The following is a 22,619-nucleotide window of genomic DNA, read 5'->3' as shown; positions in this document are numbered from 1 at the left end:
GCTGCAGAGGCCAGGCCTCCGTAAGGGATGGCCGATGGGCATAAACCACTGCCCTTCCTCCTTTTGTGGTCCCAAGTCCCCTATTTCTAGAGGGATCAGTGAGCCCCAACCCCCACCTCCTTGGGAGCTGGGTGGGGCCACAGGCAGAGATGTTGGGGGTCCCGGTGCAGGGGCTCCCCACAAGCTGGAGTTGCGCCTGTCTTTGAGGCACCTCTCGCCCAGGAAGGGGGAGGATCTCCTTGGCCTCCCCAGCGAGTGGCGGCCCACCCAAGCCAGCGCGTCTGCGTCCCCGTGCCAGGTACCTAGTCACCATGGAATCCCAGGGCACTGGCCTGAGGGACCCCCAGTGCCCTCCCTCCAGGGGACCCTCCCTCCATGGGACCCTCCCCTCCTGCTGATGCCTTGGTGTTTTCCTAAGCAGCAGTGTCTGTTCTTCCTCAAGATGCCCAGCTTGAGGACTGATGTCCAAGGGTGGTTCCAGAAGCGTCAAGGGTACTGCATCTGGGATTGTTGCTAAAACTCATTATTTGGCATCTTCACAGAGTCTCTGCAGAAAGACTAAAATCTCGCGTTTGCAAACATCCTGGGCCTGCAAAGCTGCTCGGTTCGGGGTGGGCCCCAGGAAGTGTGTACGAATGCATGCGCGTAGCTGCTCCTTCCTCTGCTGTCTCGGAGTTCCGGGGCAGCCTCTGTCGTGGGCTTTCCGTGGCGCATCCCGTTTCTGCCTCCATCTGGTCTCATTGGTCCTCGTTTCCTGGGGGCAATACTGGTTCGGAGGTTGAAGGGACGGTGTCACTGGGGAGGAAAGCGGGGGGCTGCCTCGTTCCAGCGCAGGCAAGGGCTGGCTGCGACCAGAGGCGGGAGCTCTGTGCTCAGGATGAGAGGGAGGCCTTTGAGGTGCGGTGACCGAGGACGGCCTGCAAAGATGACGAGGGTGGGTCCTTGTTCGGCGGCTGCCCTGACAGAGGACCTCAGGCCGAGGACCACCTGAGGCAGGCAGGGGCCGATGGCCCCTTCGCACTGACTGGGCCATGCTGGGCGCCGTCCTGCGATGGGGAGAGAAGCCCCCTTTGGAGCCGGCAGACCCCGAGCCCCACTTTCAGCCCACTTCTGGTCTGCGCAGGCCTTTGCGGGTCACGCGTTGTCTCTGGTTAGCCTTGCTGGGCTGCGGGGGCTGGGGTGGACACGTGGGACAGACACTCAATGGCTGGTTATTTTCTCCCGCGTGAGGCCGCGGTGGGGACAGAGTAGAGTCCCTGGGGGAGGGGAGGGGTTAGCACCCAGGAGGACCCCCCCCCGCCCCAGAGGCAGGGAGAAGCGGCCAGTGTCCCGCCTTCTTTGCAGAATTTGGACAAACATGGGCCCACTTGGTGTATTGGATTAGGCTTTTATCCCCCAGGAGAGTAACGAAGTAAACAGAATAGAGTTTCTTTGGGCCACTGGCCAAATGAGAAATATTTTGGATCTGGTGACCTTTTTCTTTGGGTCACTATTCTCTGTAGGAGGTTTTGACCCGTATTGCATTTCGGAATAGGACGAACGGCATATTTTTCGGAGTGGCAAATAAGGAAAAGAATGAAAGTCTCTCAGAGTCTCTGCTTGCAGAGGCTCCCCTGGGAGGAACATTTTTATAGACACCAGACGTCCTCTCTGGCTTGGGCCAACTTTCCATCCTGATGGCGGGGGCGTGCCATGAGCCGGCCCCTCTCTCCTGAGCTGGCCAGCCAGCCTGCGGAGCCAGCCGGCACGAGCTGGGCTGACGCCCGCGGAGCCACGGCCCCTCCTCCCGCGGCTGAAGCGCCACCCGCCCCCTGGTCCCAGGGTCCCAGACCCTGCCTGTGCAGCGTCTTCCCCTGTGGTCGTGGGCTCCCTTCAGGGACTCTTCCTTCATAGATCACAGAGCTCTGTATTCTCACAGTGAGTTGTGGCAGGTCACTGTCATAATTGAAGGTCACTGTCATAATTGAACTTCAGGGTAAAGTGCTCATAGGCGTAGTTAAAAGCCAGTGAAGAAAATGTGACTTCAGCCGTCGTTAAAGCAAGTCCGTACTGTTAAGATCAGCACAGAAGCATCCTGTCTGACTTTTTCCTTCTTGTCCTGTGACATGTGCAGGAGAGGAGCGGATTTGCGATTGGCAGCTGAAACCCCGCACCTAGAGGCCTGTGTGCAGGGCTTGGGCTTACTGAGCCGCTGTGTGAAGTACCAGTATTTGGGGCTGTCTCTTTCCAGTGCCCACCCACCCTCCTGGAGCAGGGAGTCGGGTTTGCACACGTGGTGCACTCGGTCTCCTGGCTGGCGCCTACGTGGGACTTGGCCCGTGTCTCCATCGCCACCTGCCTTCGGTGCCTTCCAGCGGCAGAGGTAGTTGCCGCGGGAGGATCCCTGAGGCCCTTCGCTCTCGCTCTCCCTTTCCTCTCTCTCTCCCTTTCCTCTCTCTCTCTCTCTCTCTCTCTCCCTCTCTCCCTCTCTCCCTCCCTCTCCCCTGCCCGTGGGTAGCTGACTGCTTACCGCGTGCAGCCGCTCGGGTGCCCTCGGTGTGGTGGGTCCCCGGCACTGCCCTAACAGTGCAGGCCGAGCTGAGCTGACGTCGACTCCTGGAATGTCTGCAGAAGCTGAGATGTTCTGGGCTGCAGCACCAAGAGCCTCCTCATTTGTCCTCCACCCTGCTTTCCTCTCCTGCCCATCCCAGGGCACTGGGTGGGAAGCTGTAGATGGGCCCAGAACTCTCAGGCCGGGAGGGAATCTTGCCGTGCTGTTAAATAAATACCTGCCTGCTTGCAGGCAGGCTGCTGCTGGCTTCCCCAGGGTGAGAAGAGCGAAGTGCCCCCAGCTGCTCCCAGCACATATGCCCTTTGTCCCAGCACACACGCCTTTTGGTGTCCTTGGGGTGTCTCAGCTTGACTCCTCCCTGACAGGCTCTGCACAAGCCCAAGACGTGGGGTGTCCTTAGGTGATGAGTTTGTGGCATAGGAGTGGCAGTGGCTTCTGACGAGTTTTGATTGACAGACATCCCAGGGGTGTTTGAGGTGGTTCATTGATCGGTGCTTCCCTACAGCTGTGCCCTTGGCCGGAAACGCCTGCTGGCCGCCTGGCATGGGTGTGAGGCAGAAGCGGGCTGGCAGATCTGTGGGTACTGCCCATGCTAGGCCCTGCCTTGCCGGACAGCAGACCCTGTCCTGCCACCTGTAGTTCCCGTCACATCCAGCTTGTCCCCTTCCATACACCCAGATGAGAAGTAACCTTGGGGCTTCCGGAGGAAAGGAAGCACGGTCCGGCCTCCAGATCTGTGGCTGCTTATTCGGGCATCGGGGGAGCACAGCACAGTTGTCCCAGGCTTCAGAGGCTTTGCCCCCTGCAGAGGGAGCGAGCCTGACGTGGAGGGAGGCTGTGGTCTGTAGCCAGGGCCTCAGACTGACGAGGATGAGGACAACGAGGACGAGGACAAGGGACCGGCATGGGTTGCTGTGCTTGAGCACAGCAAGGTAGCAGGAGGGTCCGAGCTGGCCACAGGATGTCTGGCCATCTGCGTGCTGGGGACACAGGAGCAGCAAGGAGCACCGAGGGGTGGAAACCAACTCAGGAGGGTGCCTCCTGCGGGGCTGGACTCCAGGTGGGGGCAGGGGCAGCCTGGAGAGAGGGGCCCGCAGGTAAAAGGGGAGTGCTGTCACCTGCCAGCGAGCTCACCTGCAGCGGGCTCGCAGGTTCCTCTGCTAATGGTGGGCGAGCGCCAGACTCCTCCTTCACACCAGCTCAGGACACGTGGCCCGTTTTCAAGAACTTTGAGCAGTGGGGCAGGACCCTCTCTGAGGGTCTTACCAGCCCTGCTGCCCTCTGACCTGCAGCCTGCTACATTTTGGGATGCTTGCCCGGTTTCCAAAGGAGTTTCGCTTCTGCTCTCTCGTTTGCTCCTTGAAGCCCCCCCCACGGCCGACCCAGGTCACATCAAAGCTCCAGCCCCTCCCTTTGCGCTGGCGGGCCGGCCCCCTCCTTGAGCGCCTGGCCCTGCTGCCCTGTGTCTGCTGCAGACCTCCTGGACTGCACCTGTCCACTCCCAGGCTCACCCACCCCTGGGATGTACTGGCCTCTTGAGGGTGTCTCCCTGGGCGGACCCCTGCAGGGGCAGGTTCTGCCGGCAGAAAGCGCCCAGCACACGCACGGCACTGTCCGTGGTGGAGTGAGCCAACTGTCCTGCTCCCGCCAAAAATCCAGTCTGAGCCTCTGTGCTTGGGCAGGTCTAGGCTTGCCTGCGGCCCTCCATTGTCACGTGGGCCTCTGCTCTGACACCCTGGGTGAGAGGGCGGCAGGGAAGGAAGCCTCACCGGCTGTGCCTTAAGGTGACCTCTTCTCTCCACCCTCCTCTCCCCTCCCCTGTCTTTAGGTGCCTTAACGGGAGAGACCCTGCCCTAGACCAGAGGCGGTTTCTTTGTGCCCATGTTGTCTGTCCACTCCCCAGGTGGCCCGGAGGGGGCAACCCTGGTGACTTAGCCACCCTCAATCCTCAGTGGTCAGCGTTCTAGTGCTGGGGAAGGTCCCGTGCAAAGGGGTCCGGGGGAGTCTAGGACCAATGCAGGTATACCTTCCTTTACGGCGAAATCTCAGGCTATGCTGAACCACTTATTAACCTAAGTTTTTGTTTTTCCAAAAAAGAATTTTTCCTTTTTAGTGACAACTTTTACCTAGAGTTGTCATGAAACCAATGGTATTGTCAGTATTGGATTACTCTTTTATTCTTCTGGCCTCTCGGAGAAAGATCAGACCATGTTCAGTAACTTAAATTTTGTTAGATTGTTCCCTGTTCATTTTGTTTTTCTCTTTTAGGGCTCCGTACCCGAGTACTGTGTGATGTAGTTGAACAAAGGGCTTGGTTCACCCGGGGAGTTTTCAACGCTGTCTTACCCACGTGTAATGAGAAGCAGCCACTGTTGCAGCGTGAGGGTTTGGGACGGTGACCACAACATCCTTTAGCGAGAGGCTGCAGGGTTTGGGCTCCGCGGTGCTCCTTGGCGGTACTGGTCCTCCACACGGTCTGGACGTGTTGTTCCCATTTGCGGAGCAGGAGATGATGGCTGAGTGTCCGAGTCTCTGCAGTCATGAGAGCCTGCGATAGTGATTCAGGCCGTGTGGCCTGTTTCTGGGCACCGCCATCTGCAGTCCTGGAAGGAAGCATAGCTTGTTTCGAGTGCATTCCAAGGTAACTCGTGCCTGAGAGGACGTGCAGCACACCGCTTTGTTTGAGAAGGAGCGTGAGGAGGTCAGGGCTGGCCTTGGACGATTAAGGGGGTGGGAGTCAAGGTCCCTGAACCACGTCTTGCGGGGCCTGTGCTGGGTGAGGCTGCGCGCCACAGGCGCTCAGGTCCCCTCGCCACCTGGCTGGGCCCGGCCCTGCTCCGGGCCCTCTCCCCGAGCCGGTCCCTTGCTGGGGGGACTTGTGTGTCACCTGCGCCAGGGCTGGCTTTGTTCTGAGTCTGCTTCCAGTTCCTGTTGAGTTGCAAGCTACTGTGTTAAACGTAAAAAGCCCCCCGCAGGTGAAGTGAAGGGTACGTGACATCTGGAGCCGGTCAGGGAACCGGCAGCACAAACAGGGCGCACGCCCACCCAGCCTGGCCTTGGGGGCCGGCCACCTCCGGCCGCGGCCGCTTCCTTGCCCCTTCTGCACTTGCCGGCCCGGGCTATTTAACTGTCTCTCAGGAAATTCAGTTTAAATCAGATTTCACCTATGATGCTCCCTGTTCTTTTCCACCCCAACGATTATCTTAAAATCTCTCCTTTTAATTAACTCAATTTTCCAGGTCTTTCTGGACGCCGGGTGGTTTATTTGTTGAGTGCCTGGCGCTGTGCCCCCGATCGGGAGATGGGAGAGCCTGCCCTCCTGTGCTGGGCAGCCCCGGGCCGGGTGGGGAGCCAGGGGGCCCGGCAGCCCAGCCTCCGGCCAGGGCAGGGGCCTGGGCCACCTCCTGTTCGCGGGGGGCCTGGGCCACTTGCTACCCTCCGGCTGAAGCCGCTCCCTCTCTTCTGTTTAGAACTGCTTCTTTGGCAGCTTTCGCTTCTCCTGTAGGCAAGTCTCAAGCTAATATTTATCCCGCAAAGTATCTTAAAAATGCTGGAGGGCCAGTATTTGTGGAGAACTTTATCAATCTTTGAAAGAGAGTTATTGTTACATTGATAAACTGAGGCGCTGTTTACAATAGCCAGATTGTGTTTGAACTTGCAACCTTTAATTCAACAGTTAGTTTTTGTTAACAGATGGAATTGTTTTGGCTCTTCTTGTAAAGAGGTCCTTTATCCATGTGGTTTTTGTTTGTTGCTGGCGAGCGTTTGGCATGTGCTGGGGGGAGGGGAGAGCGGGCCGCTGAGTGTTTCTCTGATGCCCATGTTATGATTGGCAGGCTTTTCAGGAACGTAGACTTTTGTACCTGAAGCCCTACCTCTTAATGAACTGTCTCATTAAAACCGGAGGTGCCTCCTTCCAGAGGGAAAACTGGCCTCACCGTGAAAACAAACTTAACGTAGCAAGAACACGGGGTGGGTGGTATTGTTTAGATCTGAAGGAAAACAACACCGATAGTGAACGTATTCCTCGAGAAATAAAGTAAAACCTTTCCGGAGGGGCTTACTTTTCAGTAAAAGGAGCCACTTCCTGGATCTTGTCTGGAACCGTTCTCCTCCACCTGACAGCCCTCCTTGATTCTCAAGCGAGTGAGTGAGATGCCTCCTGCTGGGGTGGGGGCGAAGGGCCCTGGGCGCGGTGCTGGTGCTAGGCGTGTCCGTGTCGGGGAGCAGTGGAATGTCACAGTAATTCAGGCGTGGCAGGTGGGGGCTGGCCAGAACTGGACACAGAGGCTCTCTCCCTGGGGCTGGGGTCCCTAGGTGATGAAATGTGCAGCGGGTCCCTAGCAAAGAGGTCACGGTGGCACCTGCCTGAACACAGGCTCCCAGCAAGGCCCGGGGCCTGGCTCTTGGTGCCTGTGTTTGTGCCCCGTGGGGAACCTCAGGGACCCAGCACTTCCTCCTCGGTCAGCTGACTCACTCTGTCCTGCTGACTTGCTGTTCCTTCTCTGTCTCCACCTCTCTGTCTCTGTGTGTGCGTGGGTCTCTGTCTCTCTCGCTGCCTCCCTCCCTCCCTCCCTCCTGACTCTGAGCTGGGCCGGATGTGTGGCCAGGGCTCCGGGTTGTTGGTGGCTGCGGCAGTGCTGGGGGGCCCTGTGTCCCGTGACTTCCCGCTGTCCCCACACGGCTGCACGGGGCTTCGTTCCTGTCCGTGCCCCCGTGTCCTGTAGCTGTCAGAGTCCACGTTGAAAAGATTGGGGTCGGTCAGATTGTTTGGGGAACCTGAGTTCCCCCTGTGGCAGAAACCCCACTTCCTTGCTAATAGGACTTTCTAGATAAGTTCCTCATAATACGTTACTTGCTTTTTTTTCTTTTTTTTTTTAAGTTTAGTTTGAGAGACAGGGAGAGAATCCCAAGCAGGCTCCCAGGTCTGTCAGCACGGAGCCCTCTGTGGGGCTCGATCCCACAAATTGTGACATCATGACCTGAGCCAAACTCTAGTGTCAGACCCTTCACTGGCTGAGCCACCCAGGCGCCCCACGTTTGTCATTTGCTTTTATTTTGGTAAAATATACCTAACAAAATCCACCAGTAAGCACACATTCACAGCTGAGAAACTCACCGTCACCACCGTCCGTGTCCACAGCTTCATCTTCCCAAAGGGGGACTCTGTCCTTCCGTCTGCAAATTCATCCTAGGCAGTAAGGTCCTTACTAAGCAGTAAGGGTAGTGCCGCGCGGTCCTGTGTTGAGCCCCTGTTGCCGTCCGGTACGAGGGCTGTTGGGATGGAAGCACCCAGGCCGGCCTGCGGGACGTGGGGTACGTGCAGGGAGCACACCCCAGGTGGGAAGGGCAGCATTGAGGGCGTGAATGGCCATTTGTCTCCAGCACGTGTCAAGTCTAACCTGCTTATTAGCACACGGGTCTGTGATGGCACATTCAGGTCCTGCTGTCGGCTGAGTTCACGTAAAGGAAACATCACACGTGGGTCTGAGAACCCACTGTGCTCAGGGTGGCTTAATTGTCAGGACACTCTTGCTTTTAAAGACTGGTGCTTCAGTTTCATTAACTGTTTTAAGATTCCCATGGTAGATACGTTTTTATTAAGGTGATCTTTACACCCAATGTGAGGCTCGAATTCACGACCCCGAGATCAAGAGTCACGCGCTCTGCTGTCTGAGCCAGCCAGGCGCCCCTAGTTTCCTGGTTTCACGAACCTCTGGCCAGCTTTAGTGGGGGGAAGGCGGTGGTGGTTCTGTGCCTTTGTGGTCTCACCTGTGGCGTCCTGGTACTTCATCCCAGTCACTACCTGACTCGTGCCAGCATTAGATGGAGCTTGCCTGTTTTCTAGAATGGCGCGAGGGACGGCTGCGGGCCACCTGCGGCTTGCTGTGCGCGGATTCGCCCCGTCTGGTGTAGGGGAAGGTGGCATACGGGCTTCTAGAGCTCGCACTAGGCCTGCTTTTCTCCACTGGCGCTCACCTGGATTGCCGGCGTCTGGGGAATCTGGGCTTCCCTCTAGCTCAGAGAGGCCCGGGCTCGTTCCCAGTGTTGTGTTTTTGGCTGTGTTCTCCGCACTGGCTGGAGGCAGCCTTCTGCTGGCTCACAGAGGGAAATCCAATCCCGGAGGGCAGGGCCGAGAGGCCCGGGGAACGTCGGCACCCACAGATTAATGAGTGGGAAAGGTGCCTGTCGGTGTTTTCAGCTGAAAGACTCCACTGAGGCCTTCGGTCCGGGGAGCCCAGGGCCATCTAGGGTTTCAGGCAGGGAAGGCTGCTGTACATCACCTGGACAAGATTAGAATTTCTTAATCCCACGTGGGCCTCTTTCAGACCTCGTACAGGGCTGCTTTGTCTCGTCTCTTACCTTGCAGAAAAGAGGAAAGAGCGCTCGACTCCCTTCTCCTTGATGGGCACAGGGTCTGGTCGTTGAGGCTGAGCCGGGAGTCCTCTTAAGTGCAGTGCACTGTGGGAGAATCTGCAAACAGGGCGGGTGGCTTCGTTAGGGTGGATGCCTGCCTTAGCCCAGCGGGCAGAGAGCTAAGTCCAGCGGAGTGAGTGTGCGTTACAGGGAGGGGTGGAAGGAGGTGCTGTGGACAGGAAAGCTGTGCGATTGTGTTTGGGAACGGGAGGGGGCGGGTGGATGGCTAGTGAAGAGTGAGCCAGGGGTACCGTCAATGACTAGCCTGCCCACACCAGCACGTGTGGGAGGGGTCTGGTGCTCGCCCGGGTGGGGAGAGAGCACAGTCGGTGATGCCCGTGGCGCACTGGGAGAAGCTTCTGAGACGGTCTCGGCGGTCAGCTCTGAGTCTGTACCGGTTCTGCGGACCCACCGGTAGCTCTGTGCGTCAGTCGGTGGCTTTCCAGACCTGCCTCTGTTGGCACCGTTTGGGCTGCCTGAGACTCGGCTTTGTGATCGGAAAACGCTCCTGAGTGTCCTGCCACATAGCGAGATCTTCCTGTGTTTGCAGAGGACAAGCGGATAATCTGTTTTCAGAGGAAACTTACTGTTTCTTTTTAAATTAGAAACAAACTCAGGTCCTCCTGATGCAGAAAGAACACAACTACAAATCACCCAGAAATAACACTCTTCGCTGTATCCATTCCTCAAAAAAAACTTTAGTTTTTTATGATCATAATACGTACTTGATTTATAACCTGTTTGCACTTAATATTAGGTGTATTTCCGTATCAACAGGGAATCACGCCGCATGATTTCGTGTCTGCACGAACCACCCTTTATGTACGGACCCTTCCGGTTTCCTAGTGGTGTAATCCCCGTGCCTTTGTTTCCTCCTGATGAGGTCCAGAGAGGGAATTGGAGTCGAAGGGTCTCAACGTTTTAAAGCCCTGGATACCTAGTGACCACGGCTTCGGGTTTCCAGACGCCCTTTCAGCGGTGCCGGGCTGCCGTGACGAAGTCCCTGTTGGACACTTGAGCCCGCCGGCATCCAGGGGAAGCCCTGCTTCCGAATGGCTGACTTCACCAGATGGCAGAAGGGTTAGTCAGTCAGGTACCAAACTGGGTTTCTTAGTCACGGAGAATCGCGGGCCACCAGGTGAAGGGGTCAGTCCTCTCTGTTAGAGGCAGCGTGTGATCTGCGCTGTTAAGGAAACTGGGAGCAGGCCCCGTCCCCACTTTCCCCTTCCGTGGGAGTTTGTCGCTGGAGCAGCCACTTCCTTGAGCAGAGACAGGAGGGGCAGGGGAAGCGGCTGTCCTGCCCCTCTCCTCCTCGCCCTGCCTTCCCCGGGTCTCCAGACTGGGGCCTGCGCACAGGGCGCCCCCGTGGAACTCCTGGGACCACCATGTCCTTGATGTTAGAACCACCTGTAGGTGCCATAAGGGCTTTGTGAGATGGAGGGGGTTAGAAAGGGCGTAGACACTCGGAGCGGCTCAGCGATGTGTGCCATCTTGTAAATGGCGCGGACGTGACCCATCGCATCTGTGGATCCCTGACCACGGCTCTGGCTTCAGGTGCACGGAGGGTAGTGGAGGACGGTGGTTTCGTTAATGCTGTTTTACTTGTTAGAAAGGAAGAATAATTTGAACTCTGGGCCATACATAAAGCCATCCCGAAGTTCTCATTAGCCAAAACGTTACCATTTTTAAGAAAACCAGCTTTGATTTTACTGTTGTGAGTATATTTCATACTTCCCTTTAAAAACGGGCCTTTTGTACTCACCTGATCCACGGGCCAAATTGAAGTAATTGAAGGAATTCATAGCGCTTGTAACTTTTGTGGCACTTCCTCCTTTTTGCCTTAGGATAAATTCAGAACCTGGAAACCGCTTTGGTTGGATTTTACATATAAATACCATCAAAAAGGCTCGTTGTGTCTTGGCAGTCTTTAGTGGTGTTCCTTAATTACGCCCTTGTCTTTGAGGTCAGTTCCTGATTATATGTATGTAATGTGAGGAATTTTTATTCTTATTTTTTAATCCCATTTGGTGGTTACGAGTGTCCTCAGGCAGCCCGCAGCCTGCCTGTCTTCCATTTCCTGGCAGAGTTCCTGTGTACCTGGCTCTGCCCCTGGTGACGGGATTGCAAGTTCAGAGAAATACTGGTTTACCCTACAAGCGTTTGCAGCGGTTGCCCACTTGGCATCGCGGGCGGTCCTGAAGCTCGGGTTCCCTGCGCTTGCAGGGGTCCCGGGAGGGGTCCCCGGAGCTGCGTGGCGGACAGGCACGCTCTTGTTTCCATGGCAGCCAAAGCTTCATCTGACTCCAGTGGCTTAAGCTAGAACATTTAGAAGGAGGGGGTGGTGGAACCACTCACTGCTTTTTAATTAAAAAGCAAAATCCGTTGCACTGAGTTGATTCTGCAAATCTGGGAACACTATCTAAAGATCAAAGGTAAAAAGTCACAGGAGAAAGTCTGTATTTTAGCATAAAGCAAATGTTGCAGGGATGTTCCCTCTGGGGCAGTTCGTCCTTCTTTCCGCGTAATTTCCTCCTAAATGTTCTTGTGCCTGCTTCCTGGGTGCTGGATGCTGGCCATGTTCTCCTTCACATTAGGGAACAGTGTTAGTGCAAGATGCAAAGGAATCCTGTTTAGAGAGATGCTTGATGTCGATCCTAACGCCTTGCCCCCTAAAATTTGGGGAGAAAATAAGTACTTTGATTTGATTCAACATTAGAAATATTTGCTGTCAGGTAGACTGTCATTCGAGTCATCTGATGTAGCTTTAGTGCCTGATCCTGCATTAAAAAAAATTTTTTTTTAATGTTTATTTGCTTTTGAGAGAGAGAGAGAGAAGAGCAGAGAGCGAGGGAGACACAGAATCGGAAGCAGGCTCTAGGCTCTGAGCTGTCAGCACAGAGCCGGACGTGGGCTCAAACCCATGAACCGGGAGATCAGGACCCGAGCCGAAGTCAGACGCGTAACCGGCTGAGCCCCCCCAGGCGCCCCTGCTCCTGCATGTTTAAACCTGGCCCTGTGCTTGTGGACGGCACAGGCTTGGCGGCTGCCTCGAGGGAAGAGGACGGCGGGGCGCGGGGTCCCGTTGGAACGCGGTGCCTTCCACGCTGTGTCCGCGTAGCTGGGTTCACACACGCAAGGCTCTCCCCAGGGCCCCCGCCCCCCCGCCCCCCTGGCTCCTTCTGGAATGGGGTCAGGAGGGAGGTGTCGCGGTGCTTGCTGTTCACTCCCATTTGATTCACCCCCCGTGTCCCACTGGGTGTTACCTAAGAGACACATGCAGTTCTTGGATGTCTGGGCAGGTCTGTGACCGTGAGGAACCTGTACCCGTGCCCTGGCCCCGTGGCCCTAGGAATTCCTGGTGGGGTCCAGCAGCCCTCTTGGCAGTTCTGACATTTTCCTTTGCAGATGGAAAAGCGGGTGTGGGTGTGCTAAGCAAAGAAACTCTGGGGCCCTGTGAGTCCATAGTGTTAATCCGTGGCATAGCAGCCTTCCCATCAGCATCTTGCACCGCAACTAGAAGGTCACCGTCTTTCCGGAAGGACTCTGCTGCCGCCGCATTTCCCTGCCAGTGTGTGCATGGTTACGCCAGCGTGCTGGGGGAGGGCGGCCCCTCTGGGGAGCACTGCAGCTGGGACTCCTGCCTCTCGTTTAGTGCAGCGCCTGGGATGACTTCACCTGTCCTCTTGCTGTGTCCCATCGTCTTGATCCCCGCCTGCACCTGGGGTAACAGGTCTCACGGTGGGCTGGAGAGACCAGCGCAGGAGGCTGCTCTAAGCTGCTGTGGAGCCCGGGTTGGGGCAGTGGGAGCCAGCGGTGCCCTCCCTGGTATCCCACTAGGAATGCAGGCCCAGCAGAGGCCTCCAGCTGGGCTGGGACAAGTCCGCTAGACTGCACTGACGTCAGACTCGGCACCAAGAGCCCCAGCGGGTGGCCGGGTCTGGTGGTCTGGTGAAATGTGGCCGTGCAGTGTTTTATGCTCCAGGAGCCCAGGTCACATCCCGGGAGACCCTAAACTATACTGTTAAAAGCATAGTCATTCCTGAGAAGTTATTGGGAGGTGTGGTGCCTTAGAAACAAAAAAAACGCCCTAAGTAGTGTGTGCAGTTTGAAAGTTTACTTGAATTGCAACATGCCAGTTTTAAGGCGTTAAAAAACATCATCTCAGCTATTTGTTAGCGTTGGCACACCGGTCTGCTTCCTTTTCAGAAGGGAAAGGGATTTGCCTTGAGCTCTGTGCTTATGTTGCTCCTTTCTCTAAAAGGGAGAGGTTTCTAAAGATCAGTTTTCTCTTTTTAATGGAGTAATTAAGGGTTGGTCTGGCCCTCTACCTTCAGCGCTCATATGAATCCGTTCCTTTCCAGCCGTCTGAGCGCCTCCACTGGCTAGGCGCTGGACCAGCCGGTAGTGATGGGCGCCGGCTGTCCGCTCAGGCCGCCTGCCTCCGGTGGGAAGTGCCCCTCCCTTTACCTGGGTGCCAGGGCAGGGGGAAAGGTGGGCAGCTGGTGCCGGCTGCGCCCAGGCCGGCGGGGCCTGACTGGCTCCTGCGGAGGCTGTGCTGCCAGTGTCTTGGAAGCAGGGCTCTGAGTTACTCAGGTGGACAGGGGAGGAGCGTGGGCAGGAGCCGTTCCTTCCTGTCCTGCAGACCTGTCCCCACCTCCCGGAGCTTCTGGTGGGGGTGGGGGTGGGGGTGTGATACTGAGCAGCGCCCTACCCACCTATGGGAGGGAGCGGCCTGGCCTCTGCTGGAGGTGTGTGGGAAGGGGGTGGGTGTGTGGGCCGGGTGGCAGGTTGTGTAAGAGGGCAGGGGAGGAGACCACCAGCACTGTCCAGCAGGGGAGGGCCAGACATTGGTCAGCGAGAGAGAGAGAGAGAGAGGCACCCAGGAGGAGCACTGGGGCCCCAGGGGTTGGTCCTGTCCTGCTGGCGGTTGCAGGGGAATCCACTGAGAAATCATTTAATTACACTGACTTGTTAAAAGTGTAGCAATATTTTCATCCCCTTGCTCCCAGGGCCGGGGGGGGGGGGGGGGGGCGGGGGTCCCTTTCCACATTTCCTTTGCTTCAGTCTGTTAATGCTCAGAATAGTGCGTGTGCGCGCGCACGCACGCACACACACACACACACACACACACACACACACGGCTCTCCCTTTACCAATGACACCCAGTTCACAGCAAGCTGATCCAAAGGAGCAAAGTAAAAATGGACGTCAGGTCTGACATGTGTCGTGTTTGGTTTCCGGAGTGTCCTCGACTGTGCCTTGTGACACAGAACGCTCAAAGCCTGGGTTATGAAAAGATTTAAGTCCTAGTGAAGCCTTTGATCATTTGACGTGCCGTCCAAAGCAGGACGCTTGACTGGAAGGGGTGCAGCTGGTAACCTCGCCGTGTGCTGGGCTGTGCGGTCATCGTGCCCGCTGTGAGTGTGCCCCGCCTGCCTGTGGTGTGGGTGCCGTGCAGGTGCGTGGGTCCGCCAGGGATCTGGGTCCATGGACTGGGTGGAGGCCTGGGTCTGCGTTTGTGAGTGAACTCCCTCGGCTGTCCTGATCCAGACCGATTCACACGGTCTCCGTCCACACGGGCTCCCGTAGCAAAACCACACCCTGGGGGGCTCCGAAACAGCAGACGCTTCTCTCCGTTCTGCAGGCTGGAAGTCCAGCCAGGGTGTCACCACATTCACCAGCTTTCTGTCTCAGGGGCTTACTTCCTGGGTCATAGCCCCTCTCTTGCTGTGTCCTCACAGGGTGGAAGGAGCCAGAAAGCTGTGGGGTGGCTTTCATAAGGGCGCCGATCCCATAAGTGAGGGTTCCGTCCTCACGGCCTAATCCCCTCTCAGAGGAGTTTGGGGGGGGGGGTCACACACTCGGAGCAGCCACACACATTTGAGGACACCACAGAGTTAGACGCCTAACTGAAATTCATGTTAACTTTGTATTTCTTGAGCCCACATTTCGTAGACAATAGAGGCACTGAGTGATGGGAGGAGACAAGCCTGGGTTTCTGCAGGTGATACTTATAATGCCCAAAGGCAGGTAATTTCAGGTGTGAGAAAGTATTCTTAAGGATGGAACATTCAGTGTGACCACCTCTTGGTTCCTTTTTTGTCAGATGTTTTTGGTTGTGTGTTTCTTTTTTTTTTTTTTTTCTGTAAGGACACACATTTTTTTTCTTATTAGTGAACTGTTTTTTAGAATAGTTTTAGGTTCATAGGAAAACTGAGCATAGAGTACCGAGTTCCCATGTGTCGTCATCCTACACATTCAGCCGCCTCCGTCTCCAGCGTCCCCGACCACAGTGGTTCCTGTGTTACAACTGACAAACCGGTCCTGACCCTTGGTCATCAGGCCAAGTCCGGAGCTTGCCGTGGGGTTCACTCCTGCTGCTGTGCACTCTGGGTTTGGGCAGCCGGGCGACGCGTCTCTACCATTGTGGTGTCCTGGAGAGTGGTTTCACTGCCCTGAAATTGCCGTCTCCACCCTCCCCCACGCCACCCCACTCCAGCCCCCGGCAACCACCAATGTTTTTACTGTCTCCACGGTTTTGCCTCTTCCACGGTGTCATACAATCTTTGGGGACTGGTTTCTTTCACTTAGCAATGTGCATTTAAGGTTCTTTCGTATCTTTTCGTGGCTTGATAGGTCATTTCTTTTTAATGCTGAGTAACAACATCCCCTTGTCTGGCTGGACCACAGATTATTTAAACACTCACCTGCTGAGGGACACCGTGGCTGCTTCTGGGTTTTGGCAATTGTGAATAAAACTGTAAACATCCACGTGCAGGTTCTCGCGTGGACAGAAGTTTTCAGCTCCTTTGGGTAAATGCCAGCGAGCGTGATTGCTGGATCAGCTGGGAAGAGCTCGTTCGGTTTGTGAGAAACCCCCGAACTATTTACCAAGGTGACTGCGCCGTTCTGCGTCCCCAGGAGCCGTGAGTGTGCGCGTCCCTGTTCCCGAGCGCGCACCCCTGTTGCTCAGCCTCCCCGACAGGTGCTGTCCGTGCGCATGCTCCGGCCACGCCCAGAGGTGTGTGCCGGGATCTCGTATTTTACAGTTTTCTGACGCTGCGCGACGTGGAGCTTCTTTCCGTGTGGTTACTTGCCATCCATGCGTCTTTAGTGAGCTGTCTCTGGGTGTTTTGCCCTTTCTTAAATCAAATTGTTCATTTTCTTATTGTTGAGTTTGTTGTGTATTTTGGAGATGTGTCTTTTGCAAATATTTTCTCTCAATCTGTGGCTTGTCTTGTTACAACATTGATTTTATGTTGGAAATCAATGGGATTTCTTAAATGCTTTTCAGGAAATAACCTTATAAACAGATTTGCCAGAATGCTTCTTTCTTATCAAGGATACTTTAGACTTGCTTGATTAAATTTTATGTCTTTTTATACTCTTGGTCTAAAATCTGATCGTCTCCGAGAGAGAGAGAGAGAGCGAGCGAGAGCCAGCACACACACTCGAGCAGGGGAGGGGGAAGAGAGAGGGGAGAGAATCTTAAGCAGGCTCCACACAGGGCTCGATCCCATGACGGTGTGATCGTGACCTGAACCAAAATTAAGAGTCTGACGCTTTTAACGACCGAGCCACCCAGGCACCCCGAAGTAGACCTTATCACCTGCTGTCTGCTTGGTTTCCCTGGCTCTTATGTTGTCTGTAGGTTGGTATTTCTTTGCCATGGTCATCTGGTGAGAGAGGGAGGCAGGCTGATGGTAACGGAGGGGACCGTACTAGTAAATATTTTACAGGGTCATTGGAGGTTAACAGTTGATGACGTTTTAGAAAAATGTTAGCAGTTCGGTGGATTTTCTGAGGGTAGGGATGCCTGTTTTTAACTGGTTTTTAACCGGTGGGTGTACAAAACAGACAGCCGTGGCCGCAGACGGGCCGCCGTAACGCGTTCGCGGCACACCTCCAGGGCCCGGAGTGCTGCCGGCGCGCATGCGTGCCCGTGCGCATGCGGGGGCGGCGTGGAAGGGGCGGGACGTATTTGAGGTGCGTTGCAAGCGTGCCCCGCTTCCCGCGACCGTTATCCAGGAGCTGTGGCTCCGCGGGTTTTGTAGTCGCACGGCTGTCGAATGTGCGTGGAATCTCGAAGTCGAACCCAAGCTCCTGGTGCCTGTCAGAAATCACGCTGCAGTTAACTTTTGATGGCATTCAGTTAACAGCGGCTTTCCACATCGCGAATGGTAGGAAGTCACGTGTTCTGGCATCGGTTACTCCTAAATTAGAAACAGGACAATAGAGGAAGTTGTTGATTGGAACAATTGTAGTTTCACTAAGTGCATCTGCAGATCATAACCAAACTGTTGTCCTCGAGCGCGCTGCCGGTCCCTGGGCTCCAGAGTTTCTCTGCTCGGGGAAGCCCGTCTGAGAGGTGTTGCTGCCCTTCTGAATAGGAGACTCCGGAGTCGGAGGTCACAACCTGTCCACGTTCTTGGGCTCCGCGGCAGGCTCTTAGGCATGTGCAGTTTCCCGTGCTCTGGGGTCTTAAGCCGCTTCAGTGCCGTGGCAGGGTTTTGCCTGGGCATGTGAAACCAGGTACTTCAGAAGGGAACATAACATGCCAATGGTCTTAGTCATTTTGGTTAATGCCCCAGCATTTGTGTAAAACAGCGTCCTTAGAGAAGACAGTTTGCGAGCTAGAAGAGTCCTTCCCGTGCCTCGCTTTGTGGGCAGTAAACCTGGCTTTCGGGTGCCCGATCGCCCCCCTCGGTGCCATGACTCCCCCGGCACCCAGGCCCCGGGTCAGGGCAGGGCAGCCACGTGGCCCAGCCCTGCGGTGCTCCAGCTCCTTCCTGTCCTTCTCAAAGGTTCTTTCCATTCCTTTCCCTAGACAAGAAGTGAGGGGAGGCCGTTTCAGACTCTTCCGCCGACTTTTTATGCCCAGGAAAGGTGCAGCCATCTGCCACCTGGCCCCTTGTGCCTCACTCCTGCACAAGTGCTGTGATTTAGTTCAGTTCAGACCGGCAGGGACCCCGAATTCCTGTCTGAGGAGCCGATGATCGGGCTCCACGCAGCGCGCACGCGAGCTTCGGAACGTCACCCTCTGTGCCTCCAAGTTGGGGACTGCACGTGGTGGTTTGGTTACTTTGGTAATGGTCAGTACGTTTGTCAACCTGGTGATGGCCTTTTTGTCCATTCTCACGCAGACACTAAAGAATTAGATTATCAAATTAAAGTGTAAAAGTCAGTGGCCCTAATTACACAGGAAGGGGGACACGGGGACGTTGCAGAGCATTGGAAATGTCCTGTGTCTTGGACATAAATTTGTCGAAACGTAATGAACATGGTACATCTTCCTACGTGTAAGTTGTACCTGAGCAAATGAGTAAACATCACTTACTGGCCGTCTTGTAGGCAAACTAACTGGTTGGGAAATATAAGGGAAGAGAAAATCCCGTTTACATTGGCCACAAAAAAGGTAAAGATTGTTAGGAAGAGGCTTACCTAGAAATGTGGAAAACTCATGGAAGGAGTATTTCGAAATTCTTGCAAGAGGTACTGACGTGGTCTCAGACAAACAGAGCGAGAGCCCTCCTTCTCCGGCAGGGCAATGTGGCGGCCTACAATGGCCGTTCTCTCGGGGCTGACCTATAAGATTAATGGAATCACATAAGAGTACCAACAAAAAATACTGTTTTTCCTGAGCTAGTCAAGCTTTTAAAGTTCATATACTTGAAACAAACATGCCAGAATAAATAGGAACATGTGGGGAAATAGCAGTGTTACTGGACATGGGCAGACAGGCATGCTAGTTGAACAGAATAGAAAACAGGGAAACAGACCCAAGTACTGATGGAAATTTGATGTATGATAAAGAGGAATCTCAGAATGTTGGGGGTGGACTTACAAATACATCCCGTTGCGATGATCGGATGATCGTTGGGAAAAGATAACGGTAGATCCTTACCTCACACCATACACAGGAATATGAATCTGAGATCTAAAATGTTCCCACTAGATTTTCACTGGGAACTAATGGCCAAGCTGAGCATTCTACAGCCTGTATGCGTAGCCTCGGAGTCTTTACGGAATGTGCTGGGTGTTCTCAAACCTATCCGATTAGGCCACTACATCTCCCATGTACTATGGACCCTTCAGCTGTGGCTCTTTAACAGAAATAACTTGCATTGGCTCTTCTGTCTTTAACTGGCTCTCCCCTCACAGGCTGGGTTGCCACGGTCTCTGATTTAGCTGTTCACGTAGCTAATGCTCGTGTTGCTAAGTGCATGAGGCTGAAATTTTATTTTTAAATTACTTTGTGTCATCCCCTAAAATGCTTATAAAATCCCCAGGGCTTGCAGGAGTGTTTGGCAACAGTGGCTTCGCCAAGTGCTGTCTTGCTGATTAGCAGTTGGGCATTATCTTCAAGGTGTCTGACTGTAAGCCAGGTTAGTCAAACCTTTGAGGAACCCGAGCGTCCACTGACGTGAGTGGATTTTGTTAGTTCGGCCTCATTTAAACTTACTGGTTGGAAAGCAGCTTTGACTCTGGGAATTGGTGCTAACTTGTGAAGGCATTCCCACCGCGGCTTGGGGATGCTAACGTGGTGAGTCCACAGAGCCGTGAGACGCGGTTGGAGTTTTGTATTTACTAACTGCTGCTTAAAGTCAAACTAACCGAAGATGCTAACGATATTTGTCATTTTCATCAATATAGATGACAGTGAAGTTGCCTGTGTAAAATCTATTCTTGCCACTTGCCACTGCGTTTGCACGGCTTGAGGAAGGGAAGCCAGCTGTGTTAATGCCTAGACTCCTTGAATGACAGGTAAACCCCACACCACGCTCATGCCATTTCACGCGGGCTTCCCTGAGGCCTGACCCTGGTAGCGGGCCGCCCCGACCATCTGGGCGTGATGCTCTCCGAGAGCTGGTGCGGGTGGGGGTGGCTTTCCAGTGTACACGGCCCCTAGTGCTTACTGGTCGGCTGGTGGGCCGGCTCTCATTCATTCGTTCATTTATTCATTCAGTCTCTCTGTAACCTCACCGGGCTCCTGCCGTGTGGCCAGGCACAGCGGGAGGTGTGGGGACATGGGTGGTGGCCTCTTCCGTGGGAGTTTCTCTGTTTCCCCGGGGCCAGGGTGGCTGTGAGAGCTCCTCTCACGGGGTGGGGGGTGGGGCCAGTCTTCCGGGGAGGGCCGAGACGGAGAAGGGTCCCCAGGGATGCTCTCTGAACATATGGTGCGGGGGGGCGCTGAGGCCAGGTGGGGCTTTCTTTAGAGCTCCCCCAGAGAATCGTGTACTCTCGAGGGGAAATAGCTGGAACCCTTCTCCCTTTCCCAGACCGGATCCCAGAGGCCACCTCCTGCTATGGGAGAGTGTGGCTGGAGCCCGCCTGTGCTGGAGTCCTGTCTGCTTTGAGCAGCAACTGATTGGGTCCATAACGGGGCAGGATGTGGACCTTGCCACATCTGGTCCTGTTGATTGATTCAAAATGTAATAACATAAAGTGTCACGTTTCAGCATTTCTGGAGACTTTTCCCTGTTTAATCATAACCTTAGAACAGTGTTTCTCAGCTTTGACAGAGTTGACGTTTTGGGCTGGATCCTTTGTCTGCTGTGGGGCCGTGCTGAGCAGCGTCTCTGGCCCCTACTCAGGTTGTGATGACCAGCAGTCTGTCCAGACACTGCCTGGTGTCCTCGGCGGCACACGGTTGCCCCCGGTTGAGAACCACTGCCTTAAAACAGCTCAAGTCTGTTCCATGTGGAGCGTGGCTTCTAGCTGTTGCGGAGACGGCCCCAGCGGAAACTGCCTTATCTCAGACGTGGGTGTCGGGACGGCCCCAGCCGTGGGTACAGCGCACTGGGACGGAGCTAAAGGGTCTCGTGTTTGTAATGAAATCACTAGGATTCATAGAAAACCGATGACTCATTTCTGCCCCAAAAAACCCGGACAGTTTGGGCTTTTACAAAAGCCCAGAGTATGTCTGGACATACTTTCTTCGCATAAAAATCATCTGTCTTGTTTGGTGGATGGAATAAGGCATTTAAAATCATTGACCCTATTTTGGCATAAGAATCACAGGTTGACAAAAGGGTTTCTTTCCTTTCGTTTTCTTAGGCTGGGAATCGCTCCACAGGTGGGGATAGAGAGTAAGAACAGCAGGTGTTGGTAATTGGGTGTTTTTGTGTTTTTTTTTTTTTTTAACGTTTATTTATTGTTGAGGGGGGTGGGGAGAGAGAGAGACAGACAGACAGACTGTGAGTGGGGAAGGGGCCGAGAGAGGGGGAGACACAGAATCCGAAGCAGGCTCCGGGCTCCGAGCTTTCGGCACAGAGCCCGACACGGGGCTTGAACTCATGAACGGCAAGATCATGACCTGAGCCGAAGTCAGATGCTTGACTGAGCCACCCAGACACCCCTTGGTTTGGTAATTGTTAATGTTGGGTGATTTTTTGTTTTCAATATCATTTTGTTTACTTTTTGTGTTAGAAGTACTTTCATAGGGGCGGCTGGGTGGCTCAGTTGGTTAAGCAGCTGACTCTTGATTTCGGCTCAGGTCAGGATCTGAAGGTTTGTGAGTTCGAGCCCCATGTCGGTCTCTGTGCTCACAGTGCAGAACCTACTTTGAATCCTCTGTCTCTGTCTCTGTCTCTGTCTCCCTCCCTCCCTCCCTCCCTCCCTCCTTCTCCCTCTCCCTCCCTCTCCCATGTGCATTCTTTCTCTCAAAAATAAATAAGTGTTATAAAAATTGAAAAGAAGCAGTTTCATAGTATGTTTTCTAAAAAGGTAGAGGTTAGAAACCGTGGGCTTTTTTTTTTTTTTTTTAATTTATTTAGAAACCGTGGTTTTAATGCAGATATTATATGGTAGGGAACACTTAGAAAATTTGCAAGAAGTCTCGAGCTCGGGGCTCCTCAGTGTGAAGCGTAGTGGCGTTCAGGGGCCGTGAGGGGCACACGTGCAGTCAGGACACACGGACACGCAATGGACGTGCGGTCCGCAAGGATGTTGCTGCACGAAGGGGGCCGGGAGGCAGCCCCACGGTGGTGAAGTGGCGGGGAAGAACTTGACCTTGAGGGAGGGCAGCCCGGCCTTGCCCAAGGTTGGGGACCTGCCATCGCCCTGGGGCTCTCTGAGGGGGCACTAAGTGAAAGTGGCCCTTAGTTTCTCATTCCTTCTCGGGGGAAGGGAGAAGGCACTAATTAAGATCATCTTTGGCTATGTGAATAGTAACTAGAAACATTTTTATTTAAACCTTTTGTTGAAAATCTCTGGTAGGATATCCACTCACAGACCTACCTAAATATAAAAAAGACGTGAACACCATTTGTGTGATTTTGGGGTCCCCTCTCTTTTAAAACTTTTTTAGAGGGTGAGCACACACGCGTGTGTAAGCAGGGGGAGGAGCAGGGGTGAGTGGGGGGGAGAGAGAGAGAATGAATATCTCAAACAGGCACCACGCCCAGTGTGGAGTCTGACGTGGGGCTTGATCCCACAACCCCAGTATCATGACCTGAGCCGAAATCAAGAGTCGAACGCTCAAGCAACTGAGCCACCCAGGCGCCCCCACAGGGTCCCCTCTTTTAATTCACTTCAGATTGAACAGAACCCCAGTTCCTGGAGGCCGGACTCCAGCAGAGTGCATGGGCAGAACTGCATCCTTAGTCTTGCCTCGCATTTTCCTAAAACCTTTCTAAGGGGAAATTTCGAG

The 22,619-nt window shown here is 54.5% G+C and overlaps 1 protein-coding gene across 7 annotated transcripts in view; it reads left to right on the top strand.

Moving 5' to 3' along the window:
* SLC45A4 (solute carrier family 45 member 4) overlaps positions 1 to 22,619 on the top strand; it is a 79,031-nt gene that overhangs the window by 17,932 nt on the left and 38,480 nt on the right. For 2 of the 7 annotated variants that reach the window (XM_042924358.1, XR_006198559.1), the window contains one exon: positions 19,622 to 19,732. The exons of 1 other annotated variant lie outside the window; for it this stretch is intronic. The gene's annotated coding sequence lies outside the window, so the exon portion shown is untranslated. Of the gene's footprint in view, positions 1 to 1,647; positions 2,363 to 3,761; positions 5,193 to 16,565; positions 17,149 to 19,621; positions 19,733 to 22,619 lie in introns of those variants that run through there. 4 more of the 7 variants (XM_042924356.1, XM_042924357.1, XM_042924355.1 and 1 more) reach the window with 4 other exon arrangements.

Source organism: Panthera leo, chromosome F2, assembly GCF_018350215.1.
Source record: "Panthera leo isolate Ple1 chromosome F2, P.leo_Ple1_pat1.1, whole genome shotgun sequence".
Classification (NCBI taxonomy): Eukaryota; Metazoa; Chordata; class Mammalia; order Carnivora; family Felidae; genus Panthera; species Panthera leo.
The sequence above is the reverse complement of the archived record's forward strand: the minus strand, read 5'-3'. Positions and strand labels throughout refer to the sequence as shown.